Source organism: Dermochelys coriacea, chromosome 6 (assembly GCF_009764565.3).
Source record: "Dermochelys coriacea isolate rDerCor1 chromosome 6, rDerCor1.pri.v4, whole genome shotgun sequence".
NCBI classification, from domain to species: Eukaryota; Metazoa; Chordata; order Testudines; family Dermochelyidae; genus Dermochelys; species Dermochelys coriacea.
The window spans coordinates 102,985,332-103,010,924 of record NC_050073.1 but is presented as its reverse complement, the minus strand read 5'-3'; the positions used below and the strand labels follow the sequence as shown (position 1 = coordinate 103,010,924).

The following is a 25,593-nucleotide window of genomic DNA, read 5'->3' as shown; positions in this document are numbered from 1 at the left end:
TGGTTAAATGTGTATAGACAAACACATAGATCTTCAAACTTCATTTTGAAAATATTGCTGTTGCAAAAAGGCATAGTTAGCACATCTAATACCCATGCAGTCTTGGGCAAGTTGACTTGTTTGCAATTTTCCTTAGCATCTATGCTATCATGTGTGCCATAAATTAGGTCCAGAATGCAGTTTGCCTGTTTTTATCCACAAAACTTCTAAGCCACTGCACTAAACTTCCCTATGCCTCACTAATCACCACAGGGGCATGCAAAAAAAAGCAGATGGAGCAGGCATGTGTGCACACACACACACACACACACACACGTTATAGCCTTTTTGGACACATTTTATTCCCATTCAGAAATAAGAAAAACAACTAAATCCAGATAATGCCCTTGACCAGGCAAAGCAGCATTTATACATTTACTTCTGTCATTGCTTTTCAACCCCTCTATTTCTTCTTAGCTTTTTTCTTAATGGGGATTTGTTGGATCTAAATGGGGTTTCCTGCACACAAACCACTCATTTAACTTAAAAAATTCTGCAAACATAGGCACCTGACTAGTTATTTCCCTATACAAACCCTAAATTATTATGGTTGTTTAAGAGATGTATTTGAAGTTCTTAGCAGAACCAATGCATGCATGGACCAACTGCTCACACACATAAAACCACATTCATTTCTAAGAATTCATTACATATTTCACAAAATATCTCTATCAAAAACCTCTTTCAAAATAAAGTTTTCTTACCAAAACTATATATAAAGTCATGAAATGTGTGTATATATGTATTTTTTACTTCTTCAACCCTTTACACAAGGCTGTGAAAATTTTTCTTCTAGTAATGACATCTGTCTCCAGGGCAGGTTCCTTGGGTGGCTCTGTTGGCTGCTTTGGAGTTGCCCCTAGGTCTGTCATGTGGTTATGCTGCTGATGGGCTGTCATTGAAGTCTTGTCTTCCTGGCTGCCATTTCTTTTGATTTACCTTTTGATTCTGAGGAATTTGCATGCTTTCATCATTTGGTGGACAAAGTTCTGTGCAAATCCCTCATGGCACTTCTCTCTGTAGACAGTAAATAAAGGGGTGTTTCACTATGTGCATATTTCTTTGAGGTGTAAATCTAGGCTCTCAATTGGCCTATGCCATCCAGATTTCAGAAGCTATTGCTTTAATTTGGCAGGCATGGACTGTGAATCAGAGATGAAAATCCACAGCTACCCTGTTTCTCAAAAATAAACTTCATGTTGTTATTGCCACTTATATGTGTCCAATGAATGGAGCCCATACTACATAGAATGGACTAATTCTCAAGATTTGGAGCTTATTCTGAACTTCACAGATTACAGTGGTGGTGGTTGTGCTGAGATATCTAAATCCAAATCCATCTCTAGCCCTTAAGCTTCAATCAATTTACCAAATACAACACTGCACAATGAAAAGCCTCGATGAGGCAGTAATCCAGGGTTGGTGCTCATTCAAACCTTCTCCCACCTCTGTTTTCCTTAAGAAAAGAGCTAATTAAAGGTCTTTTACCCCCCACCTGGGAAACTCTTGCTTTGAAACAATTCAAAACGTCCATCTTTTTTTCCCATTCCCATTGCACTGAAGTAACGACAGGGTTAAATTGCTAATAGAGGTTTCATGAGGTCTGCCAGAGCCCACTCTCCAACACTTACATCTGTTCAACAATTATTACAGCATTTTTGTCATAAAAAATTCAACACCCTGAGTGTCGTGCTAGCAAAACCTGAAAATTTATGCAGTGAATAGAATAGCTAATTTCTCTGAGGAAATGCAAGGGGGGGGGGGGAATACAGATTTAACTTAAATTCTCAAGTACTGTAGAGCACACATCTGACTCCTTCTTTAGGTTTTGCCACTGTGTAGCTTAAGTAGAAATACCACTGACAGTAGATCAGCAGAGCTTGCAAAGTAAATTTATGCCTTCGAAGAAACAATGGTTAAAACTCAGAAGGGTACTGTACCGGGTTCGCCTCTTTATCTCTTTGCAGAATCTCATTTAAATAATACATTCTTTAGTTTAATTTCAGGATGGGGTTATTCTCTCAGTTCATATTGCTCCTATAGAATTAATGGTATCTTTCAAAATGGAGAGATTAATCGCATAGATGTGAAGGAGAAAAGCTCTTAGGAAAAACATGCTTTAATCTTATGAACTCTGTGTAATGTTGCTTGATGGTTTCAATGAAAAAGAATCTTGCTTCTTTTCTCCATAAGGTTGGAAATATGGATTTTATGCTAAAATTAAAACTGTCTAGTTAGGATGCCAGTGGACTAGAACAACATGCTAGAGGCTATAGCCTTCTATTCTCAAGGGTCATAATATTACTCCTAGTACTGGTGAGTTTGCAGCCATAATGATAATTGCAGGCATGATGAACTGGGAGTTCTTTCACTGTCACAGGAGTAACAAATAAGACAAATGATTATTAGGGGTCGGGGAGGTGGAACAATTTCAAATATTAAGGTGCAAGGAGTATTCTGGCTTAAGGAAGGATGAGCATTTTACATTTACTCCCTAGGGGGGCATATCCTACAGAAGCTACAAGAGTTGGGCAAATGCTGCTACAAAAAAGTATTCAAGAACAATTTGTTCAGATATAAATCTACCAAGTGACTTGAAAAGTATTTACATTCACACAAGTGAGCTTGGGGGTTTTTTATTCACAAAAACGTGAGAAGATTGTGAGTCTTGCAAGTGCTCATGCAAACATATGTTCAAGCAAAAGTTTACATGGGAAGGATTCAAATGGTCACATCATCCAATCAGGGGTCAGAAACAATTTCATGTGACTTAGTAACTAATCACATGCCACAGGGAGCATATATTGAATAGTCAAAGTGTACAGTTCACAAACTGCCTACAGGCTAAAATATTCTGGCATAAAGTGCTTGATGAACACTTTTAAATAACCAACAAATCTAAAAATCAAGTTGCACAGTTTCAAAAGGGACAAATGATTTGAATGCCTTAATTTTTGTATGTCCAACTTGAGCTACCTGGGACTTGATTTCAGAGGTGCTGAGCACCTGCAACTGCCATTGACTGGACTCCCAAAAACGCCCAACATCAAGGGCCATTTTTGAGAATTTCAGGTCACATTGCTCAGATATAATTTGTGAAAAGAAAAAAAAAGATTAAATGCTAGTCCTTACTGAACCACAACTACCACTGAGGTCAAGAATTGAGTAGAGACTACGCGATTTTGTCCTTGAATATTAATTCACTTCCTCCAATTTTCAGATTGTCAATATGAATGAAAATGAGCATGTTATACATAAAAAAAATCACTCTGCTCCATAAATACCCAAAATAATTCTCTCTCCACAAATGAATGACTGCTATAAAATGGTCATTTTTATCCCCTACCATTGCAGCAAGTGGTGGAGGTGCATATTTCAGCGATGCTTATCACTTGCTGCAATGTACCTATTATTAAAGCACATGTCCAATATATATATTTTTCAAACAAACATTCAAATTTTTTGGTATTGTTATGTAATGGGAATTTCAAATATGCTTCCCCAAAATACTTGGTGATTCTGCATCAGGGATCGGCAACCTTAGGCATGCGGCCTGCCAGGGTAAGCCCCCTGGCGGGCTGGGCCAGTTTGTTTACCTGCCGCGTCCGCAGGTTCGGCCAGTCACAGCTCCCACTGGCTGCAGTTTGCCGCTCCAGGCCAATGGGGGCTGTGGGAAGTGGTGGCCAGCACATTCCTCAACCCGTGCCGCTTCCGGAAGCCCCCATTGGCCTGGAAAGGCAAACCGCGGCCACTGGGAGCTGCAATCGGCTGAACCTGCAGACACAGCAGGTAAACAAACTAGCCCAGCCCATCAGGGGGCTTACCCTGGCGGGCCACGTGCTAAAGGTTGCCAGTCCCTGTTCTACATCCTAATTCTAGAAAACTATTAGTGCAATCAATTATATGCCACAAGGAACAGAAGGAAAAAATAACTTTACTTCTCCTCTCTGCTTTCCTTTTCTCCTTCTCCCAGCAGTGGGGCTAGCACCCATGGAGTATGGTTGGCTTTCACAGGACACAGATGCCAAGCTTTGGCAGATATTATTGCAGTGTCAGAATCTTTTTCCTTGTCAAGATCCTCTGACAGTTGTGTTAATGAATATGGAGCTGCCTCTGGGTCTGTCACGTTGGGGAACAGCTAATGGGTTGTTTTCTACAGTGTCCTCTTGTATGACATCTTCCTTTAACTTATCTTTGGTCTGAGGAATTTGTACACTATTGTCTGCTTAGAAATAAGCATCTATAAATTCTTCATTAAGACTGTGAATTCTTCACAGATTTCCTTGTTGCCCTTAGGGTTCACATGTGCATGTTTTTCTTCTGTAGCACAGCCTCTATATAAGTTTGACTGTCCTGCAGTTCAATAACTTCCCCTGAAATTATTTGTTATGAATTTGTGTCACTGCCCACCCTTTCCCATATGCTTTTTTGATCATTTTTGGTTAATCTTTTGTCAACTGATCTAGACTTTCTTCTACTGTATTTGTCACTTTTGAGTATTCATTGACTCGTTTGGTACAATAATTTTTAGCCTGTGCGTTTTTCCATGAACTGTTCACTTTCTTAGACTATTTGCCATTCACTGCATGGACTAGTCACTTAAGTATTAGGCCCTTGAGCCTACAAAGACTTACCTGAACTCCCTGGGACTACACACAATGCATATAGCTAAGCACATGTGTAAATCTTTGCAGGCTTGGGGCATTCGACTGTAATCTTATTCAGATTGTACATTTTTTGGGATAGGGACTCATGGGCTTGACCATGCTTGCTCCAATCCAGCGAAGAACTGGTAGAGAAAAGAGGCCAGATCCTCAGCTGGTGTAAATCAGCATATCTATTTTCAGTAGAGTTATGACAATTTACACCAGCTGAGGACTGAGTCCAAAGTATTTGGCTCCGGACTGATGAACTTTTTGTGGGCAACACGGACTCAGAGCAGAGCTCTTCCTCATATTTGATAGCTTGTGCAAATGAACGGTGCAGGCTCCATTTGCCCTTTCATTTGTAAAATAATTCTCTTACCTCCCCCCATCCCCAATAAAGCTGAGCTAACTTTTACATTTTTAAACCATCTTGTAATGTTTTGAATGCACAAAATATGTTTGGTATAGAGGAAATAGGTGATGATTAGCATGAGTCAGTGCACATCAAAAGCAGCCTGATTTGGCTACACCAGCATCCAAATGCTGTTCCACGCAGACCAGATGCAATAATACACCTTTCCAAATGCACATTGATGAAAATGTTTAGTCCGATGACTTTTTGGGTTAATCAGTTTTTTAAACTCAACACACAAAGGTGAAAAAAGGGGTAAAGGAAATGTTGAGGTTCATACAGCAATGCCATTGTCTATTAAATAGCTTGAAACACAAACACAATTCATAAATCGCAGCATGTATCATGACATGAAATTCTGAGGGGCAGATGCATTCCTGCATTGAGAGGCAGCTTGAGGCTTCTCTACTCACAGGCTCCTGTGAGCCAATTAGGCCCCTGACATAGGCTAGAGTAGCACTGAGGTCTGCCCTAAGTTGCATCACAATGTCAGTGGTTCCTGTGGGCCATTGCAGGGATACAGAATCACTAGAATGTAGGCCTGTCGCAGCCATTCCCTATTTTTCCCAGGATCTGCTCCTTCACTTCTCTGTGCCACTCGCTCACACTCCTGCTCAGCGGTTATGCAGACCTAGCTTTGCAGCTGGAGAACAGGCTCCCGATTCTGATGCTGCTCACCTGAGAGCTGTAGAGCAATGCTGAATCAGGCCCTCACAGACTGTGGACCTGATTCACCTCTCATTTATCCAATCATAAAACAGGAGCAACTCCAGTGATGCCAATGGGCTTACACCAAATGAAACAGGAAACTGAGAGGAAATCATACCCACTATGTCTCTTAAAGACAAGAAGCCAAGTAACTACATTAAAGGCTGGAATCACACTGACTGAATGATCACATTTTACATTTGAAATTTTCCTCAAACTCTTATTGCTAAAGCAGAGCAATTATTTTTTTATAAATCTCATCACACAGTGTTAATTGAGAATCTTATTTCTACGCCCTTGAGGAGAGAGGCAGCATCTTCCTCTGTCTTTGGAAAGCACCTTGGCCATTTGGGTGCTGCTGCAACCCAAATAAATAATACACCCACTCAAAACTAGAAAGAGTCAGTATTCTGTACTGGAAAGAAGCCAGGCCACCTGAAGGACAGCAAGAGGTGTGAGATGAGGTGACTCTACTCTCTCCAAAGGGAAGGGAAAAAAATAAAAGCCTTCTGTTACCATTATGCAGTGTCCAAAGGGCTGAAGATGGAAAATAAAAGAGCTCTTCTCATTATTCTGGTATCTCTGTAAGGGGAAAAAGAGACTTGTAACAGCCTTCTCCTCATGAGTCAATTGGCTCCAGAGTGGAGGAAGACAGCATGATGAGACACCAGTAAATTCAGCAAGAATCTGCTATAGTCAAATGCAGAGAAAAGCCCAGAAGTTGCTTCCCCATATGAACTTAGAAAGGGGGAGCAGGATGCCAACAACTCTCTAGGTTGTTCTGCTTCAGCTCACAATCTGCTTTCATTAGCAGAGGGCAGAGGAAATGGGCCACCAGGAGTCTCTATCCAAAGAAAGGCAAATCTCAGAAGAGGGTAAAAATGGAACACTAGCAACATCCTCCTGTGTGACACTATGATTCTGCTGCCCCTGAAATGGGGAGTAATTTTCTTCTGTGACCTCTGATGTAGGAGCAGGGAGGACGCATACTCACCAATAGCTTCCCCAACAGTCTGTCTCCACAGGCTGAAGGTGTGGCAGATGCTGGAAGCTTTGTCCCACTCTATGATGGGTTGTCTTAGGTGGGAACAGGACCACCATCTGCCGTTTGCTTACATAGGTCAAGGAAGTAGGTCAACAGCAGCTTCCTTTCTCCCACTGTCCTGCCATTCCTTGTAAGAGGGAGGGAGGCAGGCTGCCAAGGAAGTGAGACCTCAGTAGTCTCCCTTCACAAAGATCTGTGGTACAGCAAAGACTTGCAACAGGTCACACTCCCTCATATTCACCTTGCAGTCTAGAACAATAGTTTTTATTTCTATTGTCTCTTCAACACAGGACTAATCGAGCCTGACTCTTGGTTACACCAAGGTTTACCCCCAATTTACACCCATGAAAGTGGCAAAAGAAACAGGCCCATTGTCTGTTTTAAGTAACTTCGCTTCACACTGATGAGTCAATACAGGGGCACAGTTATCTGTTATTCTCCCAGAGTATGGCTCTGTTTCAAAAACCCAAAATAGCAAAGTCTGCTGCACTGACAAGCAGAAGACCCAGATTAGAGTATTTCATACATCAGTCTATCACAAGCCCATCAAAACCATGTATATTGTGCAAATGCTGATAGGAGAGATAGACCAGGTGACTGAAACAATATAGCAATACAATATGTTTGCTTTTAAAAAGTTAGATAATTAAGGTAGCAATCATAATTTCCCCTCTTATGAGGATCTTTAGTTTTACTATGTTTATGGCTGGGGGACTATTTTAAAAGAAAGAACTGGAAAACAGCCATGATTCATGACAAAGTTCAATTTTTAAAAACATATAGTTGAATTATAATTAGTTGTGATTTCTAGTTACTATCTAAAATGTAGGGTCTACCCCCCAGGAGATCATTCTGTTCTGCTACTGAGTTTTAGAAAACGAGCATCTGAGGTACATGCATACAATGCATGCAAGAAGTAAAAACAATAGTCAAAATAACTATTATCTTTGAAAGCTGGTTTAGTGTTATTTTTAATTTGGAGCACAATCAGAAATTCATAGGTGAATGCTGCCTCAGTTGGTTACACTTTATAAAATGGCCATCAAGTCCATATCAAACATGTGTGTTTTAGAGTTAAATCCTCTAAAACAATGAGATGAAACAAATAATCATTTGTTAGTAGTACCTAGAATGAATTAGATTTGAAAATGTTGGAAAGTCATTCAAGGAATATCCTTCTTTTACCTTACACTGAAAACATATAATTAGCCTTAATTTAAGTCAAGGTGAGGGGGGAAGGGGGAAACAGACATTGCAGGAAATTCTTGAGTGACTATTGTTTAATCCCATTTAGGGACACTTTGAACAATGACATATATATAATGAGATATTTAAAATTCTTTGGTCAATCTCTAGCTAAAGGCTTTTACTGTGGAATGAATGAGTAATTCAATATGGACTACACAGCCTTTCACATGCTTTTATTCTTGATTTGTTGGACATGTGTAACATAAATTTTGAAACCAATCTATTAATGACTTCAATTGGAAACTGGTTTCCTTTGCTTTACGTACAGCATTTCAGTAACAAGCATAATAACAGGTGGATCAATAGATCCTATTTGGTGCAGTATGTTAACATTAGTCCTGTGTCTCTATTATTGAATATTGTGTCAACAAATTTCTGTTTCAAGGAAGACAGCAAAAATATTTTTCCAGTGTCAAGGTTATTTAACCACATGAAACGGTAGACATTTTTGTATATGTGTTTTGTTTCATGCTAACCTTCTCCCTCCTCCCCCTTTTAAATAGCCCATGTTTTGATCAAATCAGTGGGTAAAAATATTTTTGCATCAAATCTGTCTGCTGTCAACTCAGATTATGTTCTTTAAAATGGACAGTTGTTCTGGGAAGAAAATCAATTTTTTTCTCTCAGTGAGAGAAACATAAGGAAGGAGAAGGGCACTAATATAAATACAAATTTAAAAAGAGAGAAAGAGAAAGAGTGAGAGAGAGAGAGAGAGAGCAAATGACAGAGTTTACCATTTGAAGAAGAAATTTAGCTAGGGAATTATTTCCAACCTATAGTTCTCAAACACAGCATGAAAAGACAGAAAAATGAAATTTTAGTCATTAGAATTTGACAGCTCCCAGTCATAATATGCTGACATGTGTAACGGGAATTAAGGGGTTCTGCAGGCAGAATAAGCATTAATAATTTTTAGGCAAATTATTTCTTTTAGCTCCATGAATCTACTATGTTGGAGGATCACTGGACACTTACAAATGACAGGTACAGCACAGCTGTTCTGTGCTTTGTATTCTTTGTTAAATAGATTTAATCTAGGGGCATTCATTATTGTTTGACTGGAACAAATTTTCCAGTCAAATGCATAAGGGCTCTGTCCATGAAGGCACAAGAAATGAAACAGGGGTACAGTCAAAATAGATCCAGTAGGCTCTTTGGCCCCTCACCTCTGAAGCACAACTTTGGCTCATTACCACAAAACCATTAACACTTTGGGGGCTCCACAGACTAAATGTTTCATGCTTGATAATGACCTTCAGTTTCTACACAACATCAAGCTGTTTCTCCAATCATGATCCTATTTGGAAATTGGTCCACATGGAATGCATCAAACCCAGAACCTGACAAACACCAGACAAAACTAATGTTAAACAAAGGGAGTGAGGGATTTGTTCCTGGGGCCAAAAGGGATGAAGTCAATGTAAACAGGCTGTAGATGTAGGGAAGGGACTCCAATGTCATGAGATTGAAGGACAGAATCCTGTGCAACAAGCAGCAGCATATGGTGTGAGCTGAGCCACAGTGGCTGCTGATGCTGGGTGTGAGGAGATGTGACATGTTGCTTCTAAATTAGTTAGGGAAGTGAATTGCACAGAAAAATTTATGGATCTAAATGCAGAGGAGGTCTTGGATTACTTTAAGTCAAAGCTGCAGAAGCTATCGGAAGCCTGCATCCCAAGAAAGGGGAAAAATTCATAGGCAGGAGTTGTAGACCAAGCTGGATGAGCAAGCATCTCAGAGAGGTGATTAAGAAAAAGTAGAGAGCATAAAGGTAGTGGAAGATGGGAGGGATTAGCAAGGAAAGCTACCTTATTGAGGTCAGAACATGTAGGGATAAAGTGAGACAGGCTAAAAGCCACGTAGAGTTGGACCTTGCAAAGGGAATTAAAACAAATAGTAAAAGGTTCTATAGCCATATAAATAAGAAGAAAACAAAGAAAGAAGAAGTGGGGCCGCTAAACACTGAGGATGGAGTGGAGGTCAAGAATAATCTAGGCATGGCCCAATATCTAAACAAATACTTTTCCTCAGTCTTTAAGAAGGCTAATGAGGATCTTAGGGATAATGGTAGCATGATAAATGGGAATAAGAATATGGAGGTAGATATTACCATATCTGAGGTAGAAACAAAACTCGAACAGTTTAATGGGACTAAATCGGGGGGGCCCACATAATCTTCTTCCAAGAATATTAAAGGAATTGGCACCTGAAATTGCAAGCCCATTAGCAAGAATTTTTAATGAAACGGTAAACTCAGGGGTTGTACCGTATGATAGGAGAATTGCTAACATACTTCCTATTTTTAAGAAAGGAAGAAAAAGTGATCCGGGTAACTACAGGTCTGTTAGTTTGACATCTGTAGTATGCAAGGTCTTGGAAAAAATTTTGAAGGAGAAAGTAGTTAAGGATATTGAGGTCAATGGTAAATGGGACAAAATACAACATGGTTTTACAAAAGGTAGATCATGCCAAACCAACCTGATCTCCTTCTTTGAGAAGGAAACAGATTTTTTTAGATAAAGGAAATGCAGTGGATCTAATTTACCTAGATTTCAGTAAGGCATTTGATACGGTGCCACATGGCGAATTATTAGTTAAATTGGAAAAGATGGGGATCAATATGAAAATTGAAAGGTGGATAAGGAATTGGTTAACAGGGAGACTACAGTGGGTCCTACTGAAAGGTGAACTGTCAGGATGGAGGGAGGTTACCAGTGGAGTTTCCCAGGGATAAGTTTTGGGACCAATCTTATTTAATCTTTTTATTACTGATCTCGGCACAAAAAGTGGGAGTGTACTAATAAGTAAAGTTTGCGGATGATACAAAGCTGGGAGGTATTGCTAATTTAGAGAGAGACCGGGATATCATACAGGAAGATTTGGATGACCTTGTAAACTGGAGTAATAGTAATAGGATGAAATTTAATAGTGAGAAATGTAAGCTTATGCATTTAGGGATTAATAACAAGAATTTTAGTTATAAGCTGGGGACGCATCAATTAGAAGTAACAGAGGAGGAGAAGGACCTTGGAGTATTGGTTGATCATAGGATGACTATGAGCCGCCAATGTGATATGGCCGTGAAAAAAGCTAATGTGGTCTTGGGATGCATCAGGCGAGGTATTTCCAGTAGAGATAAGGAAGTTTTAGTACCATTATACAAGGCACTTGTGAAACCTCATCTGGAATACTGTGTGCAGTTCTGGTCTCCCATGTTTAAGAAGGATGAATTCAAACTGGAACAGGTACTGAGAAGGGTTACTAGGATGATCCGAGGAATGGAAAACCTGTCTTATGAATGGAGACTCAAGGAGCTTGGCTTGTTTAGCCTGACTAAAAGAAGGTTGAGGGGAGATATGATTGCTCTCTATAAATATATCAGAGGGATAAATACTAGGGAGGGAGAGGAATTATTTCAGCTCAGTACCAATGTGGACACAAGAACAAATGAATATAAACTGGTCATGGGAAGTTTAGACTTGAAATTAAACAAAGGTTTCTAACCATCAGAGGAGTGAAGTTTTGGAATAGCCTTCCAAGGGAAGCAGTGGGGGCAAAAGACCTATCTGGCTTTAAGATTAGACTCGATAAGTTTATGGAGGAGATGGTATGATGAGATAACATGATTTTGGCAATTAATTGATCTTTAACTATTCATGGTAAATAGGCCCAATGGCCTGTGATGGGATGCTAGATGGGGTGGGATCTGAGTTACTACAGTAAATTCTTTCCTGAGTATCTGGCTGGTGAATCTTGCCCCTGTGCTCAGGGTTTAGCTGATCACCATATTCGGGGACCGGAAGGAATTTTCCTCCAGGGCAGATTGGAAGAGGCCCTGGAGATTTTTCGCCTTCCTCTGTAGCATGGGGCACGGGTCATTTGCTGGAGGATTCTCTGCTCCTTGTAGTCTTTAAACCGCGATTTGAGGACTTCAATAGCTCAAACATAGGTGAGAGGTTTTTCGCAAGAGTGGGTGGGTGAGATTCTGTGGCCTGCCTTGTGCAGGAGGTCAGACGAGATGATCATAATGGTCCCTTCTGACCTTAATATCTATGAATCTATTCCTTGCTGTGCATAAATCCATTAGCAGGCACCCTTTTTAATTCCTGCACTGCAACCCAGAACCACAGTCAAGCTCTGCTCTGCTGGGCATTGATGTGTGTGGAATCCCTCTGGGTGAATTCTTCCCTGCTTGGTCCATGGCAGTATCATTTCCACTGTATCTGGGCCTTACAAATCCACATTAGGCCACTCAGGATTGCCTCCACTACAGGGAGCCCTATTGTAACAGATCAGTTACAGAGAGAAACAATGAGGATCCCAGCACGCTGAATACAGTATATTTCTCCCCTAGGATCGTTGGCTTTTTATGAGCTCTAGATCAAACAGCTTGTTTCCAGCAGACATAACTATATATACATACAGGTCAGGACCAGAAAGCAATAGGAGATGCATTTCTTTGGCACTAATCTGCCACTATGGTACAAACTATCAGGATGATTATCTGACTCAACAAACAGCTGCTAAAACTCCCCTTTGTCTTTCTCTTCCAAGCAGTCAACACAACACACCTTGTCTATGCCCTCTGCAGATGCACTGGTTCAACAATGTTCACATCAAATGCACAACTTGTTCTTAGAATGACACCACATAATAGCTCTATGCTGCAATATATTCTTTGTGTATTCCTTCAGAGGGAGTGAAATTCATGTTGGGTCAGAGGGCCTGCATAATTCTGAGAATTAAATGATCCATAGACCTTGTGATGGCCTTCTGCCTCGGGTGAACTGTACCCTAAGTGTTTCACAATAGTAAGGGATAGACAATGGACATGCAATACTGTCATAAGTCTCTTTGGTACAGCATGTTATTTGTTATCAGTGGCTTCAGGACTATCTGTTCTGTCAACTCAGAGACCCAGTCATACCACCACCACCACGTAACAACTTCTCCTCTTCGCTTTCTGCTAAGTGCTCAACTCTATTGACTATAAGCAAGTCCCCTTCTGCAATCTATGAACACTGCAGAGGGAAAAGACAGAATGGTTTGATGAAATGAATGATGGGTGAACCTCCATACCTGAATTTGGCTAGTCTTCCTCCAACCCAAAAATACCTGCAAGCTTAGCTGAAGCTTATCAAACGTTCTGAGGTTCTCTCTCTCCTCCTTTCCTCCTCTTCTGTGTGCCACCCTTCTTCCTTCCCTGACCTTATCCTTTCTTTCCTTCCATCTGCATTCTACATCCTACTCCCCTTCTTCCTTCTCTCAGAGGACAATCTTCTTTCTGGCTAATCTTCTCTACTGGACCTGATAAAATCCTTCATTTCCTTCTGAAACTTCTCTTTCCCACAGAACCCCTTCACCATTTCTGTTCTGCCTCTAGAAGCCCTACCTTTGCTGATATTTTGACACTCTTGCAAGGTCTCTGCCAAGCCCTCACTGACAGCTCTCATAAAACTTTACAGGGCTCCAAGATATCCCTGCCTCAAAAGGTATGCAATGTCCTGGGATACCAACAGTGGGGAGAGAAATAAATTATAGTTATGGTGCCTGCATGAGGCAACATCACAGACCATGAAGCAATGTGAGGTCATGTTTTCACTTTGGGTGCTACAACAGCACAGCAGCAGCATTGCAACTATGCCACTGTAGTACCATAGTTTACATGCTTCCTACATTGACAGAAGGGATTTTTCCATCGCTGTAGAAACTCTACCTTTGAGTGGTGGTAACACTGGGGGTTAAGTTGCCTAAACTATGGTGCTCGGGAGTGTGAATTTGTCATACCCCTGAGTATCGTAGCTAGGTCAATCTCAATTTTAGGTGTAGACCAGGCCTTAGTTTCCAGTGCTAGAGACTGGACCCTAGCTTCAGGAGGCCCATGACAACAAATAGATTCCACTAGTGGCAACAGACACCTCTCCAAGATTCCTTCATGACACTGCATTGCCTTCTCACACTCAACTCGTCTTCTAGCAGTACACTTTATTTCCTCCTGCCTGGAGCTGGCATTTGTCTGTCAGTTAAGGTAGCTAGAGATGGCGCAGGTATCCAAATGTGGGTAGGAAGCCAGGTTGTAAGGGCTATAATATAAATGGGTTTTTTTTAAAGTTTGGTACAGACCTTTTTAAGTAAATGTGCTTTTCAGAGCCTTAAAACAGTAAAAGTGTTTTTCAGAGCAGAGCCTTAAAATAGCCAAGAACATAGAGCTAAGAACAGGTTTAAGAAACCTGAAGGGTGAGAGATGGAGTCACAGCAGACATCTTGGCAACACAGATCACCACGAGAGGAATGCCAGGATTAAAACCAACAACAAAAAGGAGGGGATATCTTTGTCTGTCTCCTGTTCTCATATCTCAAAAAAAAATGGGTTCAGCTATAACTATTAGATTCTGGCAGTGATTTAATGGTAAATGAGAGAAATAGCATGCCCTAGAAGCAAGGGAATTTTCAAAGTGAGGTTAGATGCACATTCAACACCTTTTAGTTGACATCTATCAGCAAGGCCCAATGATCTACCAACTTTTCAGTGACTAAGTAACAGGGCCTTCTGTTCGTGTCACATTTTGAGGTGCAACCCAAACCACTAAGGGGTTGTGTCACTGCTTGTCCTGCAACCCTGATTGCCTTAACATGTTCTGCTGCTGTAGCTTCCTGTTTGAACACTCTCAGCCAGCATACAAACATGTACTGAGAGTCTGTGTGCTAAGCACTCCTGGCTTAGAAACTCGTGACTCAAGCAGCCTCCTTGTTACACCACGGCCACACTCTGGTCTCCACCAGCCTGGATTACTACTACCTAAGAGACCCCAACACACTCTCAGTCCCGAATTTCCACCAAACCCTCTGCCCTGAAATGTCCAGCCCTCTCCTGAAACATTCAGAGGAGAAATAAGATCTGTTGAAGAGACAAAAGCAGAGCATATCATTTTAACTAGTGTTAACAATCCTTTCTTTCTTTCTTTTTTTTTTTTTGGTTAACAAAAAGACATAGGTTAAGTGATACCAAGTAGAAGGGATTGAAGGTAGAATGGGTTACAAACAAACAACAGTAAAAATATGCTTTCTAGTAGCTGAGACTTAACAAGCTATAGAAGGGGTGGCCAAACTGCAGCTTGCGAGCTGCATGCAGCTCTTTTACAGTTAAAGTGCGGCTCATGGAGCCCCTCATACTCCCCCATTCTCTGCCTATCAGACTCAGGGGGAGCTCAGGGCTACTGCCCCATGATAGGGTGGTAAGGTTAGGGGCTTCTGCGCAGCAGTGGTGGGGGAGGGGTCTAAGGGTTTCAACCCTGCGGGAGGTGCCTGCCGGGGCTCAGGGCTTCAGCCCCATGCGGCATACCTGATGGGACTGAAGTCCCAAGCCCCAGCAGATGCCTCCTGCAGGGCTGAAGCCCTGAGGCCCCCCCTCCCTGCAGTGCAGAAGACCCTAGACCCATCATCCCACTACAGGGCTGAAGTCCCAAGCCCCAGCAGGCATGCCCAGTTCTTGAACTTCTGAAAATTGGCATATGCAGCTTGCAGGGCCAGTAAGTTTGGCCACCCCTGAGCTATAGCCTGGGTTTAAGGTAAATTTCTCACCAACCTTTAGATCCCAGAGACTTCAACCCCCTTGGTTAAAGGATCCATCTTTTTCAGCTTACAAGATCTCTGGGCCCTTATATCTGTCTAGTGATGATGTCAAGATGGCTTCTTCATTCTCTTTATAACTTTCCAAACTCAGTTTTGTCCCCAGACTCAGGGCAACTTCATGCTGTTTTTCCCTTCCTGTGGGCTTCTCATCCCCTTGTTGATTCATATGTAAAATGGAGCTTCCATAATTTTTGGTTACACATTGCTTAATTTCACTAGAGATGAGTAGATGAGTCCCTTCCCTCCTGTCTGGGGGAAAACTTGTTTCTCCCTGTGTTTGGTCACAGAATTTAAAGCATAATATAATTAAATATCCATAATTCCTCATATAGTGTTAATACACACATTTCACAATGAAATTGATCACCTGTATGTTATTAGCTTTCATAAAAGACCTTGACCTACTTATATAATACAATAATACTGTGTATAATCAATTTATTTAATTGCTTCTCATTTGAGGTTCAGACCTCTCAAGAGGTTCTCCCCCTCTACTCGCTAGCTTGATGGCTTTGTTCTCCTTTTATGTAAATGTGCCTTCATTATCTGTGCCTGACAACTAGGCTGGTCAGGCAAACAAATACAAGTTCCTTTGTCTAAGGAAACTGTGCTTAATCATGGTTTGTCTAACACATTAAGAACATAATTCTAGCACATTCATAACTCTTTGTATGCTCATCCCTCAAGAATATTAATGATCTGTGAGTTGTCAGTTCTCCAGTTATATATGACATGCCACCTTTTGGGAATATATAATGACTACAGTGTTTTAGGTGTAGTGAGTACATTAGATCTGACAAGAGTTGCTGACACAGAGTAGGTAGCCATCAATGGGCCTCTGTGTCACTGCCCCATCCTGCCAATTAGTGTGAGAACACTACATAAAGTTGCTGAAGTTCTGCTGACTCACTGTGGCAGCTGTGGTTTATTACCTCCACTATGGACAAAAGGGAGGTAGAAGTAACTATCTAGGGAGAGGGAACCAGGAAAGAGGAAATCCTGGAGGGAAACCCTAGGGATAGCCAGGCTCAGGAAGAAAGCCTAAGATGAGATTTTATGTAGCTTTTTTTTTTTTTGAGTTACCAATAAAACCAGAACCCCAACAGAGTGATGATTTTGGACACTACCTGATGGGTCTGTGTGTTCTGATGAGGCTGGAGTAGGAACAGAGCTCCTCCACAGGGTCCCTTAGTTCCTAAGTATAAAAAGGCTGAACAATAATATTATGTAACCTTCATAAAATGGGTTACCAACTGGATGAGAAATAATTTCATGAAGTCATATTTTTTGGAATAACATTTCTCCACTGTCTGTCCAGAGTTCTGTCTAATCTAATCTATATAGTACACCTATCACCTTGGAATCGAGTTACCATTTTTCATGATATCAAGTTAATTCACCTTTTAAAATTCAAAACACAGGTCAGAGGCAGATTACAGCCCTGTGAAATAAAAACAAAAGTAAAACAAAAAACTCACACCCCTGAATCTATGCAGTGAACTACTAAGCAAGAGTTAAAATGTTCATTGAACTCCACAGATCTTTTGTCCTTCCAAAGCAGGAAGTGTGAAAGAAAAGTTTCCACGGCCCAGATATGTCTTTATTAAATCACTTAGTTAAGGTGTGGATGCCTGAGTCATAAACTTTCACACTACAGATGGCTGTGTATCTTTCATAGTGAACCTAGCTCTAAAAGATCTGTGATGTTTTTATGTTATATGTTAGCTAAAGATGCATGCATTTATGAAAAAACATATAGGGCTTGTTTCTCCTGTGTATTGTTGCTCTGGACAAGAGAAAATCATTTCTAACATTAATTTAAGAGACCAGTTTCCACATTTTAACCTAATCTTTAATGCAATATTTATTCCATGTGGATTGTTATCAATTGGAATCTCTTTTATGATTAAAAATGTGTATCAAAATTATTGTGTATGCTACACAAATTCTTCAGTTTCATCATTTTACATCCCTTTTAAATGCTATTCTACATTTTGACATAAAAACACATTCAATGAGAGGACAAAGAGCAAAATTTTAATAGACTGTCACCTAATCTGACGCCACTTTGAACGATCTACAAACATCTGATGCTATATATACCTTCATTTATTCTTATGCGTTTAAAAACAATCAGAAGTTTTAAATAAATGTTAATTTTTTGGATAATTTGATGCTGTAAAAATACTTGGTGACTGATCTGAACCATTTTTTATGGAACATTCCCTGAATATAAGGCCTCACAACATAAAAGCTGACAACTTTGACTATAGTGAGTCGACCATCAATGCTATAATAGCTTTAAGAGCTACAGTAAAACTCCTATTTACATTTTGAGTGCAAGCACATTCCCTAAACACATTCATTTCTGAATCAGATAAAAGAGCATGAAGTGACGCCCGTTTGACTGACAGATAGTTCTGTGGCAATGGGCTGAGGTACAATCGCTAAGAAGGATCAATAGCTAAAACTAGCATTAACAATTCATTTATTTGTACAAAAGAACATCTTGTTCACATTTTCTTTAACCAGCTGAACATTTTTATACAAGCGCAAATTGTTCTCTAAGGCAATTATGACTGACTGTATGTTTAAAGAAAAACAAAGATAATTTATAGGAAAGGATTTTCTGTAGTACACCTATCAAGATAGAGTCTCTCCTGTGGGCAACAGCAGTTTCACACAAACTTGTAACTACCTGAAGTAGTAATAGTAGTAAAAGACAAAATTGTTGTAATTATTAAAATGGGGTACAATGACTTCCATTCATTAGGGCAAGATCTCCAGCAGGGGTAAACTGATGCAGCTCCACAAGGAACGAGGCGGACTTTGCATGACTGGGGATCTGATCTCATATTTTTAAAACTTTCTAAATTCTTCTATGCAAGTGTCAGCTATTGAGTTCTTTGTGAGATGTAACAACACATCAGGCTGGATCATAGACAAATCCACACATTCTTATTTATGCCTTAGAACAGAGTTTACTAAACATGTTGACCCAAAAGATAAAACTTGTTGACTCTAAGGGTCATGGAAGGACTACATTCTATGGGCAGAGGGAGGGACAGAAGCAGCAAAAAAAGGAAGTAGAAGGCAGAAAGAAAAAAGGTGGAATGACAACAGGAATTGTCCAATACCTCCCATCTTTCTGAATACAAGCCATGTCTATACAATCAAATTGTTCCATCAATCTTTTATCAGAGACTCCAGAATTGTACATAGAACTAGTTATTGGTCTAATGCCTAACAGACCTATAATGTGCTGTTCACACCTTTTCGTGCTGTGGTAACAATCAGATTGTCTTGTACTACATGCCCAGCACCAGAAGCAGTGACTGTCTAAGCTGGTTTGCCAGATCCTTACTGAGACAACTTCATATTCCAGGCTGCAAACCATACAAACCTGGTACTTTTTTCAAGGTTTAGGTATTATTTTCAGAAAACAATGCTCAGACATACTCATTGTCATCCCCTATAGTACCCACATGTGGCACCTGCAACACACATAAACACTGGAAAATACTGCATTAAAAGAACTTTATAGTTGAAAACTCAAGAACTCAAAAGTTAGGACAATGCCATAATTAAGGTTGCCCATGCTAACTTAAACACTGAAAAGAACAGAAAATTCATTGTGTGGAACCATATTGACCTGCCATCCCCGCCTACAAGTCAGCAGCAGGGTTTGGATCACAGCACATGCCTCTACCACTTACGCTAATGGAGCTAGTACCATAGGAGGCTGTTACCTTCTATGTGGACCTGCTATTACAGGGTAATGGAGACACATTTTGCCAGTGGATTTTCAAAGCTATTTGCTAGACAGCAAAGGATTGCTGCAACCCATGTTCTAGGTCCTGCAGAGGAGTGTGGTCTAGTGGTTACAGGCCCTTTGCCCTCTCCTCTCCTCCCCAGCATCTCATTCTTCCATTCTGCTCATATCTCCCTTCTCCACAGCTCCTACTCCTGTTAAAGCATTTAATAACCTGTGCAAAAATTAAGTAAGATCCTTATCACCACACTATAATCCCTACTACTGCTCAGTAGCTTTTGACCTCTAAATTCCCAATTTTTTTTTCAGACTCAGTGCTAAGTTTAGTAGCATCTCCACACTTATTAGCACCCTGACTAGCTGTAACAAAGTTTTCTCACACAAGGAAGCGCTGGTCTGCTTTACTGGTAATGCACTCTGTTACTACTCTCATAGTAATTACCATCTCTGTTTTAACTGCCCTTTTAATTTCGGACCATAGGTCCAGTTGATGGTCTGTAGTGAACGTCCCCCCGCAAGTACCTAATCACTCCTATCCATTCACCGTTATAGTCCTCGACCATTTGTCCGTTGTTGCTAGTTAAAATACATCTCTGTAACTCTTGTACCCTATTTGCATGCTCATGCACAGCCCATTTTGCTCATGGGTTTCTCCTTTTCCCAGTTCTCACATCCTATAGTATTGCCTCAGCTATACACTACTACACCTGATCTATACTTCTGTTTTTAGTACATAATCTTGCTAGCACATGGCACAAGTAGAATTTCTGAGAGAGTCACCCACAGATTAATTTGTTCCATATGATTGGGTTCTGCATGCTCCACTGTGCTCTTATTTTGGCTAAAATTCTGTCTAAGATCCCCTCCAGAAGTAACCTGGCATTCAAAATATTGCGTAGTTCTCAGCACATCAGTTGCACACCCTGCTACTTCATGTTACTTTCTGAAATAATCTCCGACCGCTATTTTCCCTCAATGGTAAGTACTCTTTCCCTACATCCTTTCACTGCACTACCAATGTTAGTATTTTATGCATATTGGGAAACAGCATGATAAGAAGAGCCAGTCAAAAATGTGGACCAAAAAACTGTCAATAAAACTTGCACAATTTTATTTGGTCTGCTTTTTTCAACATTACTAATGATGAGATTTCAAATGTTCATTTAACAAGACCACTGAGATGCATTTTATGAGCAAGTTTAGAAGGAGACCAGTTGTGGTTTCATCCTACTAACAAGCGCTAAAAAGTTAAATATTTTCAGTGTAATGGGCAGGTTTTGCAAGCTCCTTCTGAGCATGAAACAGTCAGATCACCCTGGGAAGAGCATATCGAAAGACACACTTCACATGGTTTCCTGTAGAATTTTACAAGTCATACACTATAAGAAATTTACTGTACAATCATCTCTTCTGTAAAACAAACATTGAAGAGGTGGTATTTGCCTAGATTCATCCTTATAATAAGGTTCTTGTAATAGCACTCTCTGTCTGATGTAATAGATTTCTAAAAATTGACTCCCAACCACATTAATCTTTTTCGTCAGCTGAACATGTGCTTGCTGTGTGATGTTGTGGCTAAAAGGGCTAATGCTATCATGGGATGTATAAACAGGGGAATATCAAGCAAGAATAGGGAGATTATATTATCTCTGTGTTTGACACTGGTGTGACCACTACTGGAGTACTGTGTCCAGTTCTGGACTTCAGGAAGGATGTTGAGAAACTGAAGAAGGTTCAGAGACGAGCCACAAGAATGACTAAAAGATTGGGAAATATTTCTTATAGGAAAGACTCAAGGAGATCAATTTGAATAGCTTGTCAAAGGGAAGGTTAAGGGGTGATTTGATCACTGTCTGTAAGTGCCTATTTGGTAAAGAGAAATTTGATAATAGATGGTTCTTCACAGGTCAAACACAATCCAATGGCGGCAACCTGAAGCTATATTCATTTGGACTAGAAATAAGGTGTAAATTGTTAACAGGGAAGGTAATGAACACCTTAGCAAAGGCTGTGGTGGATTCTTCATCACTGGAACTTTTAAAATCAAGACCAGATGTTTTTCTGACAGAGATACTGTGATTCAGATTCAACCCCAGCTACTGGACTTGAAGCAGGAACTAATTCAAGAAAGTCCTGTGGCCTCTGTTAAGCAGGCAGTCAGACTAGACGATCACAATAATACCTTCTGGCTTTAAAATCTAAGAAACAGTTTTCACCATACAGAGTCAATACATAGTCCAGTGTTGGCATTAGTATAACTTCCCTTGTTTACAAAGAGCAAAACATTTGAAGGCCCTGAGGATGGCATTATAATGAACATGAAATTTTAGATTGATTTGGTTTTGGTTTCCATGGCTGCTGAAATTAATTCTTGCAGCAACTCCTGCTTACTTTGAGTGTGTATTGCTCCTGAGAGAGGCACTGCATACTCAATGTTCATGAGACAGACCCCGAGGAACGAAGATCTCTGTATCGGTACAAACTTGCCACCAAGAGTGGTGTTCATTCTTGCAGCCTGTTGCTCTGACTCTTTAATCAGTATTTCAGTTAGACGTAAGAGAATAAAAGGAGCTGTAGAAAGATTCCTCTTACTTCCGCCTCTTTCTGGTTTCTCCTAAAAAGTGTGCTGCTGTGCCCTTTCTTTTGTTTCCTCTGGCTCACTTGTCCTCCTGCACAAACATCATTGTGCAAAAGCAGAGAGGTAAGGGGCAGTGCAAGTTCAGATTGAGGGAATTGGCTAATACCCATCTCGCTGTGTTAGAAAAGCCTCGCTCACTCAGCATTGCTCACAGAGTAGGAGCAACAGGCTGCAAGAGCAAATGTTTCCAAAGAGCGAACTACTTTATATTGGTGCAGTGCAGACAACTTCACTCACTGAGGCCAGTCTCTACAATGAAGCAGCTACACCCTGTAAGCCCGCAATGTAGATGTCTTGCATTGGTGCAAAATGGGGCCTGCATCAATGTGTCCTACATGGGTTTGAACAGTGCAAGCTCCATCTTACATTGATGAAGATGTTGTGGGTTTACACTGATATAGCTTGCTTGGTAACTGATATAGCTGATATAGCTAACTATCCTGGTACAAGCATCCTTAGGATAGTCAGCCTTAAAGAGTTTTATCTAAGGAGAAGCACTAAGCTTCTCAAAGGACTGAGCCTACAATGACTCTCAAAGGAGTGAGACACATCCAAAAGGAGTAGGAGAATAACACCCCATTGCACATTATATAAAGATTCCCAGCCATCTGTGCCATACTGCAGATGTGCATAATACCTTATAGAACAAAAAAAGAACAGAGAAACTAGCCATTCAAAATCAGACAACGCGGATCTGCATAATTACAAACACTATGGCCCTTCCCCGGCTCATCCCCAGTGCTAGCCTCGTAATTGGACTACATGAATCCAGCACACAGACCACTCCTCTACAAGCAGGGGATGCAAATATCCCTCCTTTTTACCTGACCTTTCTCCCTCATAGCTTCATCACTGTGTTTAATTGATGCAGATGGCTTTGTGTGAGGCCTATTTGGCTGAAAGTGAACCAAAGGAAAGAGGAGCCATGGGGAAGGCAGGGTGGATAGAAGGGAACACACTGCAGCATTATGTCTCAGCTTTTAGCTGAGGTTGGTGGATTTGCCCTCTTACCGATCATGCACTTCATCTGCATGAAGCTGATTATTCAGTCTTCATCAGGATAAAGTCAATTTCACCCTTAATATGTTTGAATGTTGAGGTGAAAGCAGTATGAAACTAGGCCCTCAATCTTCTAAAGCAGAGTTTTTCAATGACCAGTGCGTGGACTGACGCTGGTGCCTGAGATCTCCCTGACACAGCTTAGGAAGGCTGCAAGCCAGTTCCAGGTATCAAAAAGGTTGAGAAACACGGTTCTAAAGAGCTTTGTGTGGGCAGATCTCTGTGCAGTGCTCATTGCAAGATCAGGGCATATGTTGGTTATAGGGACTGAAGAGCAGCAGAATTGGTAGATGCCAAAACCCACACAAAAGTAAAAGTAGAAAAACACTTTACAGTTAACTCTTGAAAAATTCTGATTTCAGACTGAACGAGAACATTGTGATTGCTGTGTATAGCTGGTTGTTTATTCTTGTGCGTAATATTTCATTTATCCTAAATATTAATCACTATTCTATACCCAGTAAAAATGAGTCACTCATTCCAAATTAATGCAGAATCATCTTCCTAATGGCTTATGGTCGACACAAATATGCCTCTATCTTGAAGAACTCAGCAATATACAAATAAAGCTTCTGTTAAAATTCATACATAATCAAAACAAATTGAATATCCACTCTTATTTCCATAGGGAACAGAGCTATAAAGATTAATGCTCGACAATGATACTTAATTAAAGCTTATTTACTTTGTAAGAACTTCCATGTTTTCAAGAGTATTCTTCTTTCATGGAGCAGGAAGCAGTAACACATTCCAAAACCATCCAGCAATCATAGATGGAGGAAACTAGTTATGACCACAGTGCAACACTTACAGCAAAACTGACAAAATGTCTAGCAAAATTTTTCATATTAAAGAATTCTGATGTTAAAGAATTTGAATGCATTTTAATTGACTTTTCAAACTTCCATTTTTTAATTCACAAATACACCTGAACACAATAACAATAATTCATTTTGATATGCATTATTCTGTCTGATGACATGTTGTTTTGAGCATGCACGCACCACACACACACACACACACACACACACACACACAGCTCTTTCCGTTCTTCTAATACAAAACAAAAGCTTGTGCTCTTACACGCAAGACCCAAAAACATTTCTTTTCCTTGGGCTCTAGTCCAGTGTAGTGTTCTCAGTTTTTTTTTAATTTTTTTTTTTACAAAAATAAACTTAAGTACTTCAGTGAAATTAGATGAATTGGTTTAGGTATGAATGCAGATATTGACTTGAGGAACCAAAAGGAGCAGAAAAGAAACTTGCATGTAACAGAAAAAACACTTCCATTCTTTTTTGCTGAGGTTAAAAATTACAACAAGGAAATACTAGAATACTAAAAAGAAAAGGAGTACTTGTGGCACCTTAGAGACTAACAAATTTATTTGAGCATAAGCTTTCGTTTCACCGTTTTGGTTTTCCACCGAATGCATCCGATGAAGTGAGCTGTAGCTCACGAAAGCTTATGCTCAAATAAATTTGTTAGTCTCTAAGGTGCCATAAGTACTCCTTTTCTTTTTGTGAATACAGACTAACACGGCTGCTACTCTGAAAACTAGTTTCTAAGAGAGGATTTAGCTCTAAAACATAGAGACTGTAGGGGTATATGTTGCCAACTCTTATTTTTCATTTGTATGAACATTCAACTCCACAACACAGTACATTCCATAACAGTTGTATTAGTCATCTACAGCTATAAGCTACTTAAGATGCACAAATAAAATTGTTTTATTAGGTTTGTAATTAACAGGGCCAATATCATATTCTACAGGAAGCAAACATTCCAAATATATGTATTTTATTTCTTCTGACAACTGACAAAGTATATTTTACTACAGAATGTTTTATTGTTTCTTAACTATTCATCCTACCAGCCTACATAAAAGCTTAATGAATATAACTGCATATAAACTAATTTTAATGCTTTTAAAATCAATGGTGAACAAAATGTTGTTTAGATTGTTTTTCAAACAACTATACACATCTGATCCTTTGAGGAAAAATAATTACTTCTTGTTGCCATAGATAATCCATTTTGTTATTCTCCCATTTTAGATTTACCTTACTTAGACATCTTTACACTAGTTGCCATACAAACAGTTAAATATTTGAGCAAGTATAGGAGAATATAGTTACTAAGCATCCAATCGATATGATGCCACTTCTACTAATAGGCTAACAGTAGGGAGGGAAGGAGGTGGGTGGGGAGAAGAATGAATTCTTTTTTTAAAAAAAAAATTAACAAATAGGATATGCAAGTTTGCATGACTAAGTACGTCTTCAAGGAAATATTTTAGAAAATAATTTATATAAATGGTGTACAAAGATCCTTACAAAGAACAGCTGTTATAATCCATATTTAGATCATTGTTCTTTTATCCATTCTATGAATAAC

The 25,593-nt window shown here is 40.0% G+C and overlaps 1 long non-coding RNA gene across 1 annotated transcript in view; it reads right to left on the bottom strand.

Annotated features, from left to right (window-relative positions):
* Nucleotides 1-336: 336 nt before the first annotated feature.
* LOC122460577 overlaps nucleotides 337-25,593 on the bottom strand; it is a 258,725-nt gene continuing 233,468 nt past the window's right edge. Inside the window, exon 10 of the long non-coding RNA XR_006281975.1 lies at nucleotides 337-1,056. This is a non-coding gene — a long non-coding RNA (uncharacterized LOC122460577). The remainder of the gene's footprint in view (nucleotides 1,057-25,593) is intronic.